The sequence below is a fragment of the Pleurodeles waltl genome, chromosome 6 (genome assembly GCF_031143425.1).
Source record: "Pleurodeles waltl isolate 20211129_DDA chromosome 6, aPleWal1.hap1.20221129, whole genome shotgun sequence".
Classification (NCBI taxonomy): Eukaryota; Metazoa; Chordata; class Amphibia; order Caudata; family Salamandridae; genus Pleurodeles; species Pleurodeles waltl.
In genome coordinates this window covers 73,622,181-73,640,838 of record NC_090445.1, presented here as the reverse complement: position 1 = coordinate 73,640,838, position 18,658 = coordinate 73,622,181, and the positions used below count along the sequence as shown (strand labels likewise).

The 18,658-nt window shown below is 45.1% G+C and overlaps 1 protein-coding gene across 3 annotated transcripts in view; it reads left to right on the top strand.

The window, feature by feature from the left end:
• Window positions 1–18,658, top strand: part of LOC138299221 (E3 ubiquitin-protein ligase TRIM39-like) — a 202,725-nt gene that overhangs the window by 118,603 nt on the left and 65,464 nt on the right. Inside the window, exon 8 of one of the 3 annotated variants that reach the window (XM_069237346.1) lies at window positions 4,912–5,413. The exons of 1 other annotated variant lie outside the window; for it this stretch is intronic. The gene's annotated coding sequence lies outside the window, so the exon portion shown is untranslated. Of the gene's footprint in view, window positions 1–499; window positions 3,084–4,911; window positions 5,414–18,658 lie in introns of those variants that run through there. One more of the 3 variants, XM_069237347.1, reaches the window with a different exon arrangement.

The following is an 18,658-nucleotide window of genomic DNA, read 5'->3' as shown; positions in this document are numbered from 1 at the left end:
TGTATGTTTAGTAAGTGGGTAGAAGCTTACCCTACTAAAGATAATACTGCCCTTACTATCGCAAAGGTACTTCTGAAGGAGTTCTTCCCACGGTTTGGGGTCCCAAGGTGTGTCTGGTCAGATAATAGGAGTCATTTTGTAGGGCAGGTGATGAAAAGGGTGTGTGAAGGGTTGGGCCTCCGCCAGAAGTTTCATGCAGCTAACCACCCCCAGTCAGCAGGACTAGTTGAAAAATATAATGGCACACCTAAATCGAAGATGTCAAAGGTATGCGCAGAACGCGGTATACGGTGGCCAGACGCGTTGCCCCTGGCTTTAATGTCTGTCAGGATGACGCCTCACTCTAGATCAGGGTTTTCACCCCATGAGATAGTGATGGCAAGGCCAGCAAATGTCTGGGGGGGTCCCTCGACCTCACAAGTACTCAGAACTAGAACATCCTGTTTTGATGGACTATTTAAATGAACTCACTAATTCTTTGTGTTCTATTCACCAACAGGTGAGTGAAGCACTCCCATCTGTATCCACTGATCCAGGTCACACGATACTACCTGGCGACTGGGTTCTCACAAAGAATTTCTAGTGGAAAAAGAGTCTCGAACCTCGATGGAAAGGTCCGCAACAGGTCCTTCTTGCTACTCGAACAGCAGTTAAAGTCGAGGGAGCTAAGAATTCGATACATGCATCCCACTGTAAGAAAGTACCCCTACTTGTACCCTCTGATGAAATAAAAAGTGGTGACCACCCGACGACTGAGGACCATTTCAGCAACACTACGCGGAGTGATAAAAAACAGAACGACAGTGTGCTGCAGGAGGTTCCCTCAGATTTTGGTCACACTGAACAATTGTTTCCTGACCATACCATACCACAGTCCACAAGATATGATTTCCGCCCGCGAAAATAAGAAAATGAACAATGAACTGATTGCTTGTCCCCTGTACTAAGTCTGACGATAGCTGCAGGGCCGTGATTTTGTCTGTCAGGGCAGACCAGAGTGTGTCAATAGGACTGCTGGTATCACCCCACAGTGAAGCAACCACCAGTCACGGGCAGCACTTAGGTCGGACTGAACTGCTAGTGGGACAAGCAATAAAGAGAAATGGGTGTTATACAAGAAGACAAGAAGAAAAAGAAGAAAATAAGTAATTTAAAAAGACTATTAGGCCCACGTATCGCTTGTCTCACCATAACAATACTATTTTTGGTACTTCTGTCCTGCATTGGGTGGGTAATACATGATTCTGATTCAGAGGTCTCACCAACTACGCCACCGCCTTCAGAACACAGCCATGTTTCCTTACCACCCCATAAGGAAGGACGACGTAAGGAATATGAAAACAATACCTTCATATCTGTTACATCAACATCAGCTGGCTGTAAATAGAACAAATTGTTGGATATGTGGCTTGCTACCGAGTTCCGTGCAAAGAAGGTTGCCATATATTTCATTCCCTTTTCTTTTGATGGCTCCTGCAGCGCCTGGTATGAACTATCAGCCATTTGGGCTACCTCAATGGATGCTACTAATTCCGGACTATTGGTCACCCACCTATACCGGTTATGCTGGCCCACTGGAACGAGAGTTTATGGAACAAAGGAAGAAAAGTTAGAATATGCTGACCGACGAAATAGGTCTACTGACATATATTTTTTATCCTTTAATACCACTCCCCGGATTGGCCGAAGATTTTTTTGTAACACAGGTCAAGGCTCCACTTTGTTTTCAGAAAAGTGGTAATAGAAGTGTAGGTGCCAGTAACTGTAATGCTACAGTAATATTGAATGGAACTAATTGGCCTACCATGATACCATCACGAAACTCGTATTTTGTTTGCAGTAATAATGCCTACACCTCCTTGGTACCCACCTGGACCGGCACGTGTTATATTGCTTGGTTACTACCACCAACTTACACAGCTGGCCCTCAACACCACAGGACTCAGAGAGGGGTAATATCGGCAGAAGATACCTCAGCACAAGAAGCATTGGACTACTTTAAAGGAGTCCTTCCATTTTGGGGCCCTATGATGAACAGTAGGGATATCAGACATCTCACACGAGTCATGGAAGCAACAATAAATGAAACAGCAGGAGCTCTGAGTAACATCACTGCAGAGCTCGCTGCTGACTGCCTAGTTACTCTTCAAAACAGAATGGTTCTTGACATCATCTTGGCGGACCGTGGTGGAGTTTGTACTTTGGACGGATCGAGCTGCTGCGTTTATATTCCAGACAATGCCCCTTCAGTGTATAAAGCTATTCAAAGGTTGCATACGATAGCTTCCACAATACACCAAGACGAAGGAACATGGTCCTTGACCGACTGGTTTTGGGGCTTGATTTCCCAATGGGGCTGGAAGATACTAATATTCCTTTTTGTGCTCGCTGCTGTATTCCTCACCTGTTGTCTTTGTGTACAGTGCCTACCTGCTTTGTGCGGTTGCTGTATGGCATCCCTTGCCCCCTGGCCTGTTCGCCCTCCTCAACACACGGCTATGCTGTCCCTTGAGCAGGAGATAAAATACCTTATGTCCATTAACATAGACACTGAATGACGTTCAAACTTGCCTCACAATGGCAAAAGGAGGGATTGAGAAAATTTACATAAACTTAATCATACACCATAGCTGTTAGGCATCTGTTTATCTTTATTATGTTGCCATGTGCTCGACAAACCTCCTGAACTTTGATGATTGACCTTGTGCTCGCAGCCTTGGGCTGCAATCTGCTTATCGCTGTAATTTACTTGTTCTAACCGTAGTTCCGAGAATTTTTGTGCTTAATCAGTAACTGCCAGAACAGGTTCGTACAGGTCGTTGCCACCTCCTGCCAGCTGCATCTGTACCTTCTCCCACCACACGTGTATCCCTGAAATATTCTGAAGGCCGCAGAGGACCTTGAATACGCTAGGGGTGGAGTTGTCCTCTGACTAAGCAGTTTTGTGTGTATATAAGGTTGGGTGCCCCAGAGTGAAGGGGCAGCCTCCGTAGGATAGTCACTTGACTGTCCTGGGACTCTGTATTAGCTTGAGCTATAATCCATGTAATAAACTTCTCTTTATTCCTCCAGTTGGTGACTCCGCTTGATTTGTGTACTCTCTGCTAAACGGACCCTGAGGACTAGGGTGTCCCTCCACCGCTGGGAAGGAGACCCCGGGTGGGGATTCTATCTTTCCTGGTTCCTCACTGCTAATGTAAGAGAAACATCAAGGCCCTTAAACATCTGGTTCTAGAAATGTTGCTCCTTCCCATGCTCAAGCTCCAAGAGGTCTAGGGTGACATAAGACTGGTGTCAAGTTCTTTGTGAGTGTGCTGCAGACAGCCTCTTGGAAACGTAAGTGGGGCAGGGAACAGCCCCTCCCATCCTGCCAACAGCTAGCCCCCCTTTGTCTCACTGTCTGAGAGGAATACAAAAAGGCCAGCTGCCAACTACACCCATTTATGTGGCCCAGGACACAGGCTGCAAGCACCAACTGGTTAGGACAAGAAAATGCCAACATTTTAAATGAGGCATTTTCAGAATTGTACCTTAAACTCCCTTTTTACAATTAAAAAGGATATTTTATTACAATACATTTCTACCTGTTCTCAATCAAATGTTAGCTTCTATTAAATGTAATAAGGTAACCCAATGTTATCCTATGGGAGAGTTAGGCCTTGCAGTAGTAGTGAAAAATGAATTTGATAGTTTTTCACTACCAGGACATGTAAAAGGTAAAAACATGTTCCTGCCTTTTTAAGTACAATGCACCCTGCCCTGTTTAGGACCTACCTCAAGGGTGGTTTATATGTATTATAAAGGTATTTTGCAGGCCAAGCTGCCAGTTTAAAACTGCACACAGGCAGCAATGGCAGGCATAAGGCATGTTTTAAAGGCTACTTACGTGGGTGGCATAAACAGGGCTGCAGACCCACTAGTAGCATTGAATTTACAGGCTTGGGTACAAGTAGTACCACTTTACTAGGGACTTACAAGTAAATTCAATGTGCCAATTGGGTTTAGACCTATTTTACCTTGTTTTAAGGGAAGACCTGGCTTGGCAGTTTGGGCTGGACTGTTCCCACTGGAGAAGTGTCAAGACAGATTTGCATATGGCTGGGTCCAACCTAAGGTGGCATGGTGTGAAAAACAATGGATTGGCCCGGGTAGTAACCAGTGGGTGAGAATAATTCAGGCATTCCATGCTTCACTTTTTTCTATTCTTTATAGGAGCCAACAGTTGCTTTGGCGGGCCCTTGGGAATGTTACCTTAGTGACAGTACCATTCTGTTGTTTTCAGACAGGAGTATTGTGAGTTCCATAGCTGTTTTTGACTTCCTTCAAGATTCCCACGATGGTGAAATGAAATAACAAATGAGTAACTTTTCCATTAGTGTTATCAATGGTACCTTTTTTATCAGTGGTTTGGTATTAAGTGGCCCGGTATCATTAGAGATTATTGACTCTGTGTGTTTCTAGCAGCTCAGTATTGTGGTGAAGGACCTGGTATCTCTGGGAGCGTGTGTTTATTACCCATTCGGGGGAGAAAACAATAAACTACAGAATTAAGTGTATGAATAACATCCAGCATCAGAAAATTCAATCCTCCAGTATCCCCCCAAAAAATCCACCAAACTCCGTAATGAGGTCCTTATTAGGATATTAACTCGAATACAGCTAAACAAAACTATAATAAAAAGTTCAGGTCCTTCCCAGGTCTTAATAGAACTCCCAAAATTCTGATGGTCTAATAAATGTGAGTACATTGTGACAGAACCAGAAAGCCCCTTTATCCTGTTTGGAAATTGAGAGAGTCTCTGCACCACATAGTGTAAACATTAGAAGGTAAAAAATAAGATGAAAGCTTTCGTCCTTCAAATGCTTTTAACATGTTAACCTCAGTATATTTTGTTTTTCATATTTTTGCAGAAGAGAAAATGGCACCTATCAGAATTGAAGTGTATTGAAGGTTTCTGTTCACAAAATCGAGCATTTGTAAAGGATCCATCTGAAGAAAGTACATCTGCTAAAGACTGCAGATCTTCCTTTTGTTTAAGATTTTTGTTTAAGAAATGATTGCAACTTCAATACCTGATTAAACAAATCAATACTGAGCAATAAGGTGCACTTCAGAAGCTACATCAGACGTTGGTTGTTTTAATAAATTTATATGCATAGGTATATCACTCTGTAGTTATGGTTATGTCCACTTTCCATTGAAAAGGCCTTTTTGATTTGCTGGTAACTTTGATGAATCCGTAGGGTGACTTGCTGAGTTTTGTTGTAACAAGTTTCAGGCGGACGCAGCCGGGGAAGTAATAGTAAAGGAGAGATCAAAAGAATAATTTTCTATTTCAAGTCCAGTAGGAACATTTGCTGTCTGCTCACCAAAACATGTGAATTAAATTAATTAAAACTTGATATAAAGATATACATTAACTCGGATGTAGTGCAAAGCTGCTCATGAGTTTTCAAGTTATAAATGCGTTAAAAAAAATAAGTGAGTGTTTGTTTGAGAAAAGTTCAAGAGTGCCTGTTCAAGAATAGTGTCTGAATGGCAAATACAACTATGATTAGCTGAAGCACTTAAAATTCTAAATTTTCTAAACTGTTCTCTAATGTGCATAATGGAAAAAAACCTCGGGCCAAGAGGTGATGGGTGCGCATTTGAACCCCATTTAAAACTAGAGCACTTCACAGAACTGTACAAACACGCTTTATGTGAAAAACCAGTCTTGCTTGCATTCTGGTTTGAAGAGGGCCTGACTTGTCAGTTCAGGCTAAAATGTGTCTACTGGAGTAGGACCAGGGCTGATTTGCATATGGCTGGGTCTAATATAATGTAGCGTAGTCGGCAAAAGAAATGATAAACTGAGAATTGGGCAAGGATTCCATCCAATACTTTTGAAAGAAACACCATCAGGACAGCAACAAATGAGGGATTTACAAAAAGCCAGAATATGATTGTATTTAAAGTGTCTGTAGTTGATGTTTGTGTACAGAAAATGTTGAAACCATTACAGCAAGTAGGGGAGGGTGCATTCAAGTGGACTGGGTGAAACTTTAACTGGCTGTAGGGCCGTAGGTTGTGCAGGGCATGGTCTTGGCTTGGAGGGCCTGGGTGTGAGTGACGGCCAAAAACCAAGGCTTGTGAGCAAGGCAGCTGCAAAGGACCATGCTCATAGGGCAGTGGGTGCATAGGGTGGCTGCAGGTCTCGCCCAATGACCAGGCCCATGGCAGTACATAGACTAGACAGAGAAGTATGTCAACAAAAAACGTGCTGGTAAAGGGGATTTACCATTCGATAGAATTTCTTTTCATAAGAAAGGGTTCTTCTATTTCTCCCCCCAAAAAAGCTTCACTTTAGACACGGTTTTCCTTCATGAGTCTCAATAATTATAAAAACACTGAATAGTTCCGCTCACGCCTTGGCTCTAGGAGCACTGTTTGCTTCTTTGTTGTTGTCGCATGGTCATCTTGTGTGGGATATTTGCTGAGCTGCAACATGTGCTTTGGTCCACCTTTTCACCATGCATTACTGCCTCAGTCCCAAAGTCTGCAAAGATGACCATTTGTACAGATATTTCTTGCAGGACTTCTTTGTCTTGGTTTTACCATATTCTCAGATCCACCACCTGGAAGTTACTGCTTGGGATATTGATTCAAGTGGTAAGGAATCTATAAGTAGAACTATTCATCAGACAAAAAAAATGTACGTTTGTCATTAATCTTTCTGCTGATACTCCATCTACCTGCAGATTCCTCCTCATACTCAACCGCTTCCACATTCTGAGGAGTGGTCATGTGACTTTTAATAAGCTCACAAGTTAGTTTTGATACACTGCAATTTCTATCGTTCTCTGTCAGCCTTCTCTCTGCCTCTGACGGTGTGAGAAAAAGGATGGGCAGGTGATGTCAAGACTGTTACCAAAGGGAGTTAACATGTTAGTTATTTACTAGGGAGATCATTTAACACCTCAGAAGGGCCAATTTTCCTGCTGTGTCTGTAAAGGCCCTAACCTACCCATCCCTCCACTCGAGCTTCCCTGCCATATTTTGAGATCCCTGCCTACCTGGCATGGATCTCACTGCCTTATGTGCATCTGCCTGTGCAGAACACATCTGTCTTAAGTTTCTTTTAAGATACTGAATTTCTACAAAATTGCACTCTCCTTGGTTTAAATCTGTTTATTCAACCAACTAAATTTAAAAAGGAAAATTAGACCTTCACCAGTACATTGATTGGAAGATAAAACAAATGATCCTCTACCATTGCATATATGTTTCATTATAGACCCAGCCTCTGGCACCTCAAGAGAGAAACTGGAGAAGGCTGGGGGCAAAGCATGAAAAGTACAGGACAGCTTTCTAATCATCACATCATCCCCAGCTGGTACTCATTTCTGAATAAAGATTTTTGTCGAGTAAGTCAGCTACTGCATCACACATGCCTTCTTTGTATATAGGAATGTTAGAGGGACTCGCATTGCAAACTAATGGGCCTTTTTAGGGTGTGGTGGATGGATACTACATAACAAACATGGCTAATATTCTGTCCGCCATATTGTGAGTGCTTTACAGCCTATGTCACTTGTAATACTAAGGATAGAACCTCTGCCACATTTAGCTGGAGGATCCCGTCTGCCAAACCAGTGGCGGCTGGTACCCTAAATATTTGCTGTGGCAGCCAACCATTGAATATACATCAAAGCATGATTACCGAGCACAGCACACATTTAATTATCTAGGAAACAGCGGCTTTTCTTGTTGCATGGGAGCAAATCAAGATTTCTACTGATAATACACATCACATTCTCAGTGAAAAGTGTCCTTCTCACTGCTCGTGCCCGCTGAAGTTAGTCAGGACTCGGAGGCGCTCACATGGAGAGCTAGCGAACAGCCATAAATGAGGCAGCGTGGCCAGGGACTGGAAACAAAAATGCCTTTTGTTTATTGAATTATGAAATTAAACAGAAGGCAGCTGGGAAAAGGAGTGATGCCATCAACAAAATAAACATAAATGATAGCAGCTCGAAGCATGGTTTTGAGTCTAACTTACTGACATTGGTGCCCGGAGGTCGGGGCGACTACAATCTCGACTCCGACACTTAACCAAAATGCATCATGTGATGTAAGGGAAATCACATTATCTCCCGGTTGCCAGTATTTGGGATGGGTGATCAGTGCCGGGGAACAGTGCAAGTTCGCACAATTCACAGCAATGTGTCGAAAACCAGGTAGTGGGAACAGCTGTGTGCTTATGTTTTCCTTTCCTTCTGGCCTTTCCAGTGGTAAAATGCAAAAATTTCTCTTGGCTTAGGAAAAAAAAGAATGGTGTGTTTCAGCATGGTAAATAAAAAAAACATCTTCAAACTGCAAAAGGAAAACTCACTCAATTTATACAGAAATGAAGCCCTCAATAGGAACGCGGGAGAGCAAACGGCAGCCCAAGCCGGGCAATAAAGTATTTTTTCTGCATTCTGTACCTGAGGTGCAGCATCCTCCTCCTCGATGGTCGGGGAGTGTTATTAACTTTGTGACAATAGGGTTTTGGGGGACAGTTGACCAATAGGTTTGTCTGTCCCTGGGATCGTTGGGGTAATGGGATATCGCAATATAGAGGACTGGGCTACTTTGGGCTACATCTGTTAAAGGATGTAGCCCAACAGTTTAAATTCATCCATTTTGGGGTTGCCAGTCACCATTTTGTGGTGAGTGCACCCAGTGGCAACCCTCCCTTCCCCCCCCCATAGTGGTAGACAGTATGCGTTTTTTCCACCCACCTGTCCCGTAAAGAAGGGCTTAAGGGGGTGAGTTGAGGGGTGATGTTTTCTGGCAGCATTATAGGGACAGGTACTTAAGGTAATAGTCTTATTTGTTTGCACAGTGACTGGTATTATGAGTAATGTGTTAATTATCATGATCTCACAGTTTTCCCCTGATACATTCTGCTAGGTGAAACCTGCCACCATTTACCAGACAAAAGGTCTGAAAAAAAAGATAAAATGTGGAATTTGGGCTGTTAAATACTGATTCTCCAAGTTAGGCATTGTTTCTACTTGAAAACTCTGAAGAGGAGGTATTTACCAGGCTTAAATATGTCACCCTGGGGGTAATGGTATTTACCACATGTGGTAAACATCCCACTCTATTCTGACAGATTTGTAAGGAGGGCCTTGGAGTCCTTGCTTGAGGAAAGCTTTGATGGGATATGAGGTCATTTCATCCTAGTATTATCTGTATTCTTAACATAATCAGCTGAGAGCAAACATCCTATATCATTATTATGCCTGGACCACAAAGATGAAGGCCATTGTTTGAGGAAATCCTCAGATAATGGTACATTACAAGGTTTAGTTATCCTCCAAACCCCCGCCCTCATTCGCGTAGCACAGACAATCCTTCATTTAGCTTGGGAACGTTAAGAGATACCGTGTTGGATGTGTAGCACACACTGTAATTCAGTTTTCACAACAAATCTCAATCTAATTGATTTGCAGGAGAATATGGACACAACTGCAAATAATGTCGGTCTGTTATAGGACTTAAAGTGATAAAACAGGATCATTAAAGTGATGTGGGACATAGCTCTTGAAATGGCAACTGCACCAATAGACAAGCCCTTAGGAAGTCAATCAGATATGTGGTCGGTTTATTGTTAATTGCATGCTTTATTTGATTAGCCAAAATCAGGGCATTCAAGGGTGAGTTGTCGCCTATTGTTCTGAGTACTGAGCCTGCGTTATTGGGTGAATGCAGGAACATCTGATTGCAGAGCAGCACTAGAGATGAAAGTAGGGCAGTCACGTTTCCAATGACCAAACTGATTACCCCTGGAGGGGGCTGTGACTTACCCTGGTCTCTCTCCCAAATGTGATCCCTTCCCTCTGCCCCAATCTGCTTTTTTCACCTCTTCCTCGCCCTTTTATCATCTGTTACATAGTTTACATCTTTAAAGACGTGTTTTGATTTATTTGTTTTTCTTTTACACAGACGTGCAGTTATTGGTGACTGTTCTGCTAACCCCTGCATTTGCTACACAAAAGAGATAGTACCAAACTGTTCCTTGTCTTTGGTTGCAATCCTTGCATAAAAACAGCACCTATCGCTTCATGTGCCCTTAGGCAATGCCAGAATATCTCTCAAATACACTTTTTTTGGCTACCAAGATAATCTGCAGGTGGTTATCCTTTATTCTGTTTAGATGTAGAGATGTTCGTCTAGTCTATTGTATTGCAGATATAGATATTACAGGATTCAAAATATATTCACATTCTTCCCTTCCTCTGGTTCTAATAAATCTTTTATTTTGGAAACAAGGAGGAGGTTGGGCAGCAGGTGCACATCCTTAACCACGTTCCAGAAATGGCTAATTCAGTACTGAGGTCTCTTGCCGATGTTTCACTCCATGCGTTTGAGACTCACTTATTTTTATATTTACTTGCCATTGCTCACTGTCTGTTATTTGTAGGACCCCTTAATCTCCTTCTTGGGTTGTTTAAGCGCTCTAGATCAAAGGTACCTTCCTTTGGAAAGGACTTGTTTATATCTTTGAAAGTGAGTCATTCCCCCTGTTTCAGAAACCTGCATGTTCTTTTACATAGTGGCGATCTACGGCATGAGGAAAAGTCCCTTTTGCCAGGGGCTCTTCTTTTTCTTGCTCCCAGGTACATGCATTCTCGGAAACATGCAAATATGTCTGCTAGCCTTGTGCTGCAGCTCATCCCATGGAGGAGGTAGGGTAAAAGGGAAAATAAGGGTTCAACAGTTATCCATCTCACATTCACTTACCCCATGTGTTCAGAAGTTTCAAGTCTTAACTGGAAGGCTTGCTGAAGTTCTGGGGTGGCAGAATCAGTGAGTTCCTGTCTCAAATAAATATTCATCCCCGGCGCTACTGGCTTTCTGATTGCTACTTCTAGTTGCAGATTCCTCACTTTTTGAATATTCTACAAGCACCAGACTGGTCTGGAAGCTTTACAGCAGTACCTCTGCATGGTGGTAGGTGGAGCCATGCAGCTTCTCACTGATGCCATTCTGGTCTAGAAACGACATGTAGAGGTGCTGCTCGTGCACTGTCAGTTATTTTGTTTCTGTGCCAGTTTTCAGTGTGCACGAGAAATGTCACCTTCCGATATGACAGGTTTTAAGCCCTGTAAGGACTGTCGCTAACAAATGTCTGTGACAGATCCCCATCAGATTTACCTGTAGAGTCACATCTCAAAGGCCTGTAGCGATTGTGCATCAATGACTCCAAAGACCATATAAGAATGCGAAACAAAGCTTTACATTGCCAAGCACCAGAAGGCTTTGTGACAAGAACGGTCCAAGTCAAAAGTTCAATCCTGTTTCAGATCCACAAGTCGCTCCAGAGGTCGGTCTTTGTCTCAATCAAAGTTGTCCAGCAAGTCCAAAAAAGCACAAGAAATCTAAGCAGAGCTTGTCCAGTTCCCGCCACCCACACTCTCTTGAGAAGGCATGGGGATGCACTATACATCTTCATCTCGCTTCCATGGTCAATCAAATTTGATTCCTATCCCGTTCCTTGTCCTGGCACAACCTAACTTTCTGGGGTCATCCATGCTCTGAAACAGACCAAAGAGTTCCACAAGGCTATTCTCACAATCTTTGGATCCTGGCTGACTCCCTCTGGCACACCTTCAAGCCCCATGGAGCTCAAATGCCACTGGCAGACTTGCCCTCAGTGCAAATTGTACCCTCCAAACCATCATGGGGCTCCTTCGGCTCCAGTTCCGACTATAGTGCCATGGTCCATGCTAGTACCAAGCCATTCAGTCCTGATTCTAACTCATATTGACGTTGGAAGACGAGGTACTTATGGTCCGTTGTCACTACAAGTTGGTGCCGATTCACCCTTGACCAAGTCTTCATTCGGGCACTGTAGAGTCATCACTTCATCCACTTGATCTGCCATCTGCACAAGGCAGTATATAAAGAAAGAGAATGATGGAATGCTTGCGTTAATCTCATCCACTGGTGATCACTCAGGCCGCATGCCAATCCTAACCACTGTAGACCATGGACTAAGGAGCGCTCTCCACAGTGGCAGGACCAGGGGGTGAGATAAGCCCCAAATTGGAAGGTATGAAGGCTATTAGTTTCCTTTAGGCCAGCATATCAATTCTGTTTGTGATATGGCTGTCCAATCCCGCCCCTCCATCATAGTTATTGTCCGAATCCATGCAGAAAGGATAATGCAGGTATGTGCTCTCTCCTGATGAGCCTTAACTAGGATGAAAATCGGTCCTGGGTTGCTTGTGTTCCGGTTCAGGGAGGACCTCGCTTGGCAGTTAAGGCTAGACTTTTGTCATTGCAGTAGGGTCAAACTCTTTCTGTGTTATAACTAGATCCTATAATACTCTGTTTCAGTCACTCTAACAGTGCAATATCAAAGAGTAGCAAACACAAATGACCACTTCTGGGCCATCAAGAGTTGAGTGGATTCAAATTGGCATGAGTTTGATGAAGAAACAGCTTGTGGGAATGGAATCAATTGTGGAAATGACACCCTCTTTCCCTCCACTTAAGAATGTTTGGAATATATTCAATTATAGATGGGTTGCTAGCAATAACATGAGGTATTTCACCCAAGAGCATGAAGTGACATCAGACAATGATAACAAAAGTCAGTGATGAAACATAGTTTGTGCTAATTGGACCTAAACAATCAATCGTGAAACTGAGCTTTAGAGTCTTTATTTTAGAACACATGAAATATAAACATTAGTCTTCATTTTCACTATTACTTCATTTAAAGACATTTGGGTACTTTTTGATAAAAGAAAACACATTGATTCATTACCAGAAATTGAAATTGTATCTCACTACTGGGAAAACTCTGGCTATTGGTTTGCATGACAGAAAATTCAACAATAGCATGCACTACTATAGGCTGCTGGGTTAAATACTAAAGTATCCTCTTCCTGCGACTAACAAATGTTCTTCAAATATACCAGGCTCTATTCTTTCACCGTTGCTTCCATCAACCCAGATCTTCTAATGTGGAGCATTTTCACTATATTTGAGTGGGAGGGTACAGCTTAAGGAGAGTATGGTGGTTGCTGTTGGGTAGACCACTTGGGTTACAGAGGCTTGGTGGGTGTTTTTGGAAGAGGTGATATAAACCATCCACTCTAGCTTCTGTCATAAGAACATAGAGAAAAATAGTGGGTTCAGATGATGTGTGTGGTGGCTGGTTCATGTCCCATTAAGCTGTGAACACTTATGGTGTGAATGTTTATTGGATTCTTTTCAGTCAGTTGCTGGATGCCAGGACCGAAGATATGCTGTTAGTGCTGCACCCCATTAAAAATTAAATTCTTCCAAGGACGCTGTGATTTCTTTGAATTCCTCATTTTGTTGTAAATCCTTCATTTTGTTACGTTGTCCACCTCCTCGTCTTCCAAGCACAAGAGGTGCTGCTCTCTACTCCCAGGGTTATTCCCAGCCTTGCACCAAATAGCGTTACACTTCTGTTTATATTTCTGTTTCTATTTATACTTCATCACTGACTCTCACCTGATGCTGCTGATATCCTTCTAAAAAGTCCATAATGCATATAAAGTAATTAAATTTGAGGACCAGTGGTTATATGAAACATGGGGAACAAGCAGGGGCTGCTTCAATGATGAGGGATACCGGACCAGCTTTCATCTTTATGTAGAGAACTACTATCTTGTGCTTGAGGCACTGGGCTCTTGCAGGCAACCTCATACACATAGCACATGCATCCACTCATAACATGCACTGCGCACAATGCAGTGGATAACCACAATTATTAGGGTGATTGAAGCTTATTCCAGGACATGGACAGTAGACCTTTCTCCCATGAAAACAGGTAAAAGGATCTTGACTCCTCCATATTGTTTACTTGATTTGTCTCCTCATCCTTCCCATAGCCTGGTGACCTCTCTTTGAATGAAGGTATTCTGGGTGCAAACTTGCTCTACCAGAGTCTAGTACTGTGTTTGGGGCAGCATTAAAACAATGTAGACATTGACACAGGAGGCAGTCCCCCTGTAAAGAACAACATTTACACTTTGTCAGACAAAGTGAGGACTAGCATCAAAGAGGAAGTTGCCAAGATGCTGGCTCTTGGGGTGATTGAAAAGTCCAGCAGTCCCTAGCCCAGCCCAGCGGTGCAGGTACCCAAGGCTGCCGCTCCAGTGCTAAGCCAGAACTTAGGTCTGGGGTCTCCACTCTGTCATGAAGACAGACGCTCACCCCATCACCCGAGCTGATCAGCTCATAGATAGGCTTAGCGCTGCCAAATTCCTCAGTACCTTTAATCTCACATCAGGGTACTGGCAGATTGCCTTGACTGAGGGGGCTAAAGAGAGATGTGCTTTTTCTACTCCTGAGTGACATTACCAGTTTAGAGTAATGCTCTTTGGATTGAAAAATGCCCTCGCTACCTTCTAACGGTTAGTTAACAGGGTCCTAGCTGGCAAGGGTGAGTTCTGCGTGGCCTACTTAGGTGACATTGCTGTCTACAGTTCCAGCTGAGGGGAACACCTGCTTCACCTCAAGGAGATACTTCAGGCTCTGCAGCAGCCAGGCCTGACCATCAAGGCCAGTAATTAGCAGATTGGGCACGGTTCTGTGGTGTACTTGGGACACCTAGTAGGTGGTGGCAAGGTGCAGCCCCTCCAGGCCAAGATTGAGTCATTCAAGGCCTGGCAACCACCTAGAACCCAGACAGAGGTGACAGCCTTCTTGGGTTTCAGTGGGTACTAACTCAGATTTGTTAAGGGCTATGGCATCATCGTGGCCTCCTTAACAGAACTCCCATCTAAGAAACAACCTAGGTTTATGAATTGGACAGAGGCTTGTCAGAAAGCCTTTGACTCCCTGAAGGAAGCCATGTGCACAGCACCCATGCTCAGGGCCCCTGACTACTCCAAAGAGATAGATGCTTCAGGGCATGGCATAGGGGTGGTTCTAGCACAGCCGAATAATGAGGGCCTAGAACAACCAGTAGTCTTTATTAGCAGAAGACTATTACCACAGGAACAGAGTGGAGTGCCATAGAAAGAGAAGCATTTGCTGTTGTCTGGGCACTGAAGAAGCTGAGGCCCAAACTGTTTGGGACTCACTTTCGGGTTCAGACAGACCACAGGCCCCTCAGATGGCTCATGCAGATGAGGGGTGGAAATCCTAAACTCTGGAGGTGGTACATTTCCATACAGGGGTGGACTTTACAGTGGAGCATCTCCCGGGGACTGACCATGACAATGCTGATGGTCTCTCCAGATACTTCCGCCTTAGCGATGAGAGCTCCCAAGGGATTGTGTAGCTCTCCCCACTTTCAGCCGGGGGGGACACATGTTAGACCTGACAGCCTTAGGGTGGTCATCCCCCAACTTTTTGCCTGCCTCCCTCTACTTTTCTGACACTGTCTTTGCTGGTTTTAGGACTCTGCACACTTTACCACTGCTAACCAGTGCTAAAGTGCATATGCTCTCTCCATTAAACATAGTAACATTGGTTCATACCCAATTGGCATATTTGATTTACTTGTAAGTCCCTAGTAAAGTGAATTACTTGTGCCAAGGGCCTGTAGATTGAATGCTACTAGTGGGCCTGCAGCACTGGTTGTGCCACACCCATAGGTAGCCCCTTAACCATGTCTCATATCTGCCATTGCAAGGCCTGTGTGTGCAGTTTCAATGCCACTTAAACTGCGAGGCCTGCTCCTTTCATAGACTAGCATTAGGGCTATACTGATATACTGTTTGAGTGTTAGATTCTGATCAGAAAGGGGTAACCATATTTAGTATGGCCAAAATGGTAATACAAAGTCCTGCTTATTGGTGAAGGTGGATTTTATATTACTATTTTAGAAATGCCACTTTTAGAAAGTGAGCATTTCTCTGCACTCAAAATCCATCTGTGCCTTACAGCCTGTCTCCAATCAATGTCTGGGCTGGGCTGGTTGACAACTTCCTTGTGCATTTTACCCAGACAACCACAAACACAGGATACACAGTCAAACCTGCACTCATCTGCATACTGAATGGGTCTTCCTGGGCTGGAAGGGTGGAGGGCCTGACACTTACATTTCAAAGGCTAGTGGCCTGCCCTCACACAATGGACTGCCAAACCCCCTACTGGGACCCTGGCAGACAGACCTGTACTGAAAGGGGACCTTGTGCGCTTCAAAACCACTCTTTGAAGTCTCCCCACCTCAAAGGCTTTTTTGGTATATAAACTGGGCCCCTCACCCCACCAAATCAGACACTTCTGGACTTGAACCTGCAACCTGTCAAGAAAGAACTGCCAGGCTGCCCAAAGGATTAATCTGGACTGCTTTGCTGTTGTCCTGCTGCCCTCTGACTTTGCTGAGAAGTGCTTTCCAATGGATTGGATGGACCATGCCTCCGGTTTTCTGAAATCTCAGGGCCCAAAAGACTTAGGGGGTCAATACAACACTGGCGGCCAACACACCGCCGTGGAATTCCGCCACAGCTATTACGACCCACAGCTCAGAATCCGCCAAAATCCAGACACCCACACAAGTCCGCCACACCAAAGTTCAGTGATAAACTGGAGATAACAAAACCCACACCGTCACGCCAACAGGAATATGCCCACACTATCACGACCCACAAATCCACGCGGCGGTCTTTTAACCGCGGTATTCCATTGGCGGTACACACCGCCGCGCTCAAAATACACACACATTTACAAAACACAACCACATTGGACAATTCAAAATACACACACCTGATACACATACACACACTATTCCCACACATCCAATACAATATAAAACACACACCCACATCACCCACAAACCCTTACAACCAGAAATTTAGATGATGGCCAGAGAGACAGCACAGCAAAGACAACCCCACCATACAGAGGCACACAACACCATCACACATACAGTACACATCCACGCACAAAACACCACACACCCCTAAACATCACCCCACACATCACAACACACACCACCTCACACATCACCCACACCACCACATGACACCGCAAAGACACCCCAGGTTTTCTGAGGAGGAGCTCAGGGTCATGGTGGAGGAAATCATCCGGGTAGAGCCACAGCTATTCGGATCACAGGTGCAGCACACCACCATAACTAGGAAGATGGAGCTATGGCACAGAATCGTGGACAGGGTCAACGCAGTGGGACAGCACCCAAGAACACGGGATGACATCAGGAAGAGGTGGAACGACCTACGGGGGAAGGTATGTTCCGTGGTCTCAAGACACCACATTGCGGTTCAGAGGACTGGCTGCGGACCCCCACCTCCTCCCCCAGATCTAACAACATGGGAGGAGCAGGTCTTGGCTATACTGCATCCTGAGGGCCTCTCAGGAGTAGCAGGACAAATGGACTCTGGTAAGTCAAATCTTTAACTAGTTCATCCCCCACCGTACCTGCATGCTATCACATACCCCCAACCTCGCCCTCACCCCCATCACTCCAACTCCTCACATATGTCCCACTATCACAAACCACACATGCCAACACCAAGCACTGCATGCAACACCAAAGCATGGACACCCATCACCAATGCATGGCCAATGGACATACCCAGAACACACCTCTAAACAATTATCACACAAGGTCCTACACAAGAATGCAAGCACTGGGGTACAGGGTCACCCACCCATTGCACACCATGGCACACACAGATACAATAATCATGCCTTTACACCCCTGCAGGACCCCTACCCAAAGTCAGCTGACAGGAGGTTCCAGACATGTCCACTCCCCCCACAGAAGAGGCCCGCAGTGATGACAGCAGCTCTGTCCAACTGGATCTAGATGACCAGCCCGGCCCATCTGGGACCTCGGGACATTCGGTTCCCCTCACACTGGCACAAGCCACAACAGAGCCTCCCCCCTCTGGAAACACCAGCACAGCACCCACCCAGCGGGCCCATACCTCTGTCCCCAGGACACGTCAAGCAGCAGTGTGTCCACCACTACAGGGAACCCAGGCTAACCCACCACCCCAACAACAGCAGGGACCTGGGGGTAGTGGGCACACGGTTCAGGAGACACAGGCCCAGGAACACAGGGGAACTGGGAGGGCTGCTGTGCGACAGGGGGAGGACAGGCCCAGGGAACCCACTCTCCACGAGGCCCGCTCCAACATCATGGGAGCCTACCACCATTCCCAGGAGACGATGGCAACGGTACTGGCCAAGTTTCAGGAGACCCAGCGGCTGCAGGAGGAACAGTATTTGGGGTTCAGGGAGGAAATCAAAACCATCAATACCACCCTGGGCACCATTGTAGGGGTGCTGAAGGAACTCGTGAACACCAGGAGGGACACTGTGGCACAACAAGGGTCCCCTGACACTAGCCTGGATGATGAACTGCCCACAACCTCCGCCGGCGCTAGTGGACAGGAGGCACCGCCATAGGACCACGACACCACACCCCACCCCCTGCAGATGGAGAACCACCCCGCAAACGGTCCCTGAGATCCAGGACAAAGACAGAGAACAATGCCAAGACCCCCGCCAAGAAATGAGACCACCCTGATTGTCATCCTTTTGTCCCACTTTGTCACCCTGTCCATCCATCAACTGCCCCAGCTCCACTTCCTCTGCCCCTTTGGACAATGCACCTGTGAGACTAATAGACTGGACTCTGCCATGGACATTCCTCCACCATCACCCCTG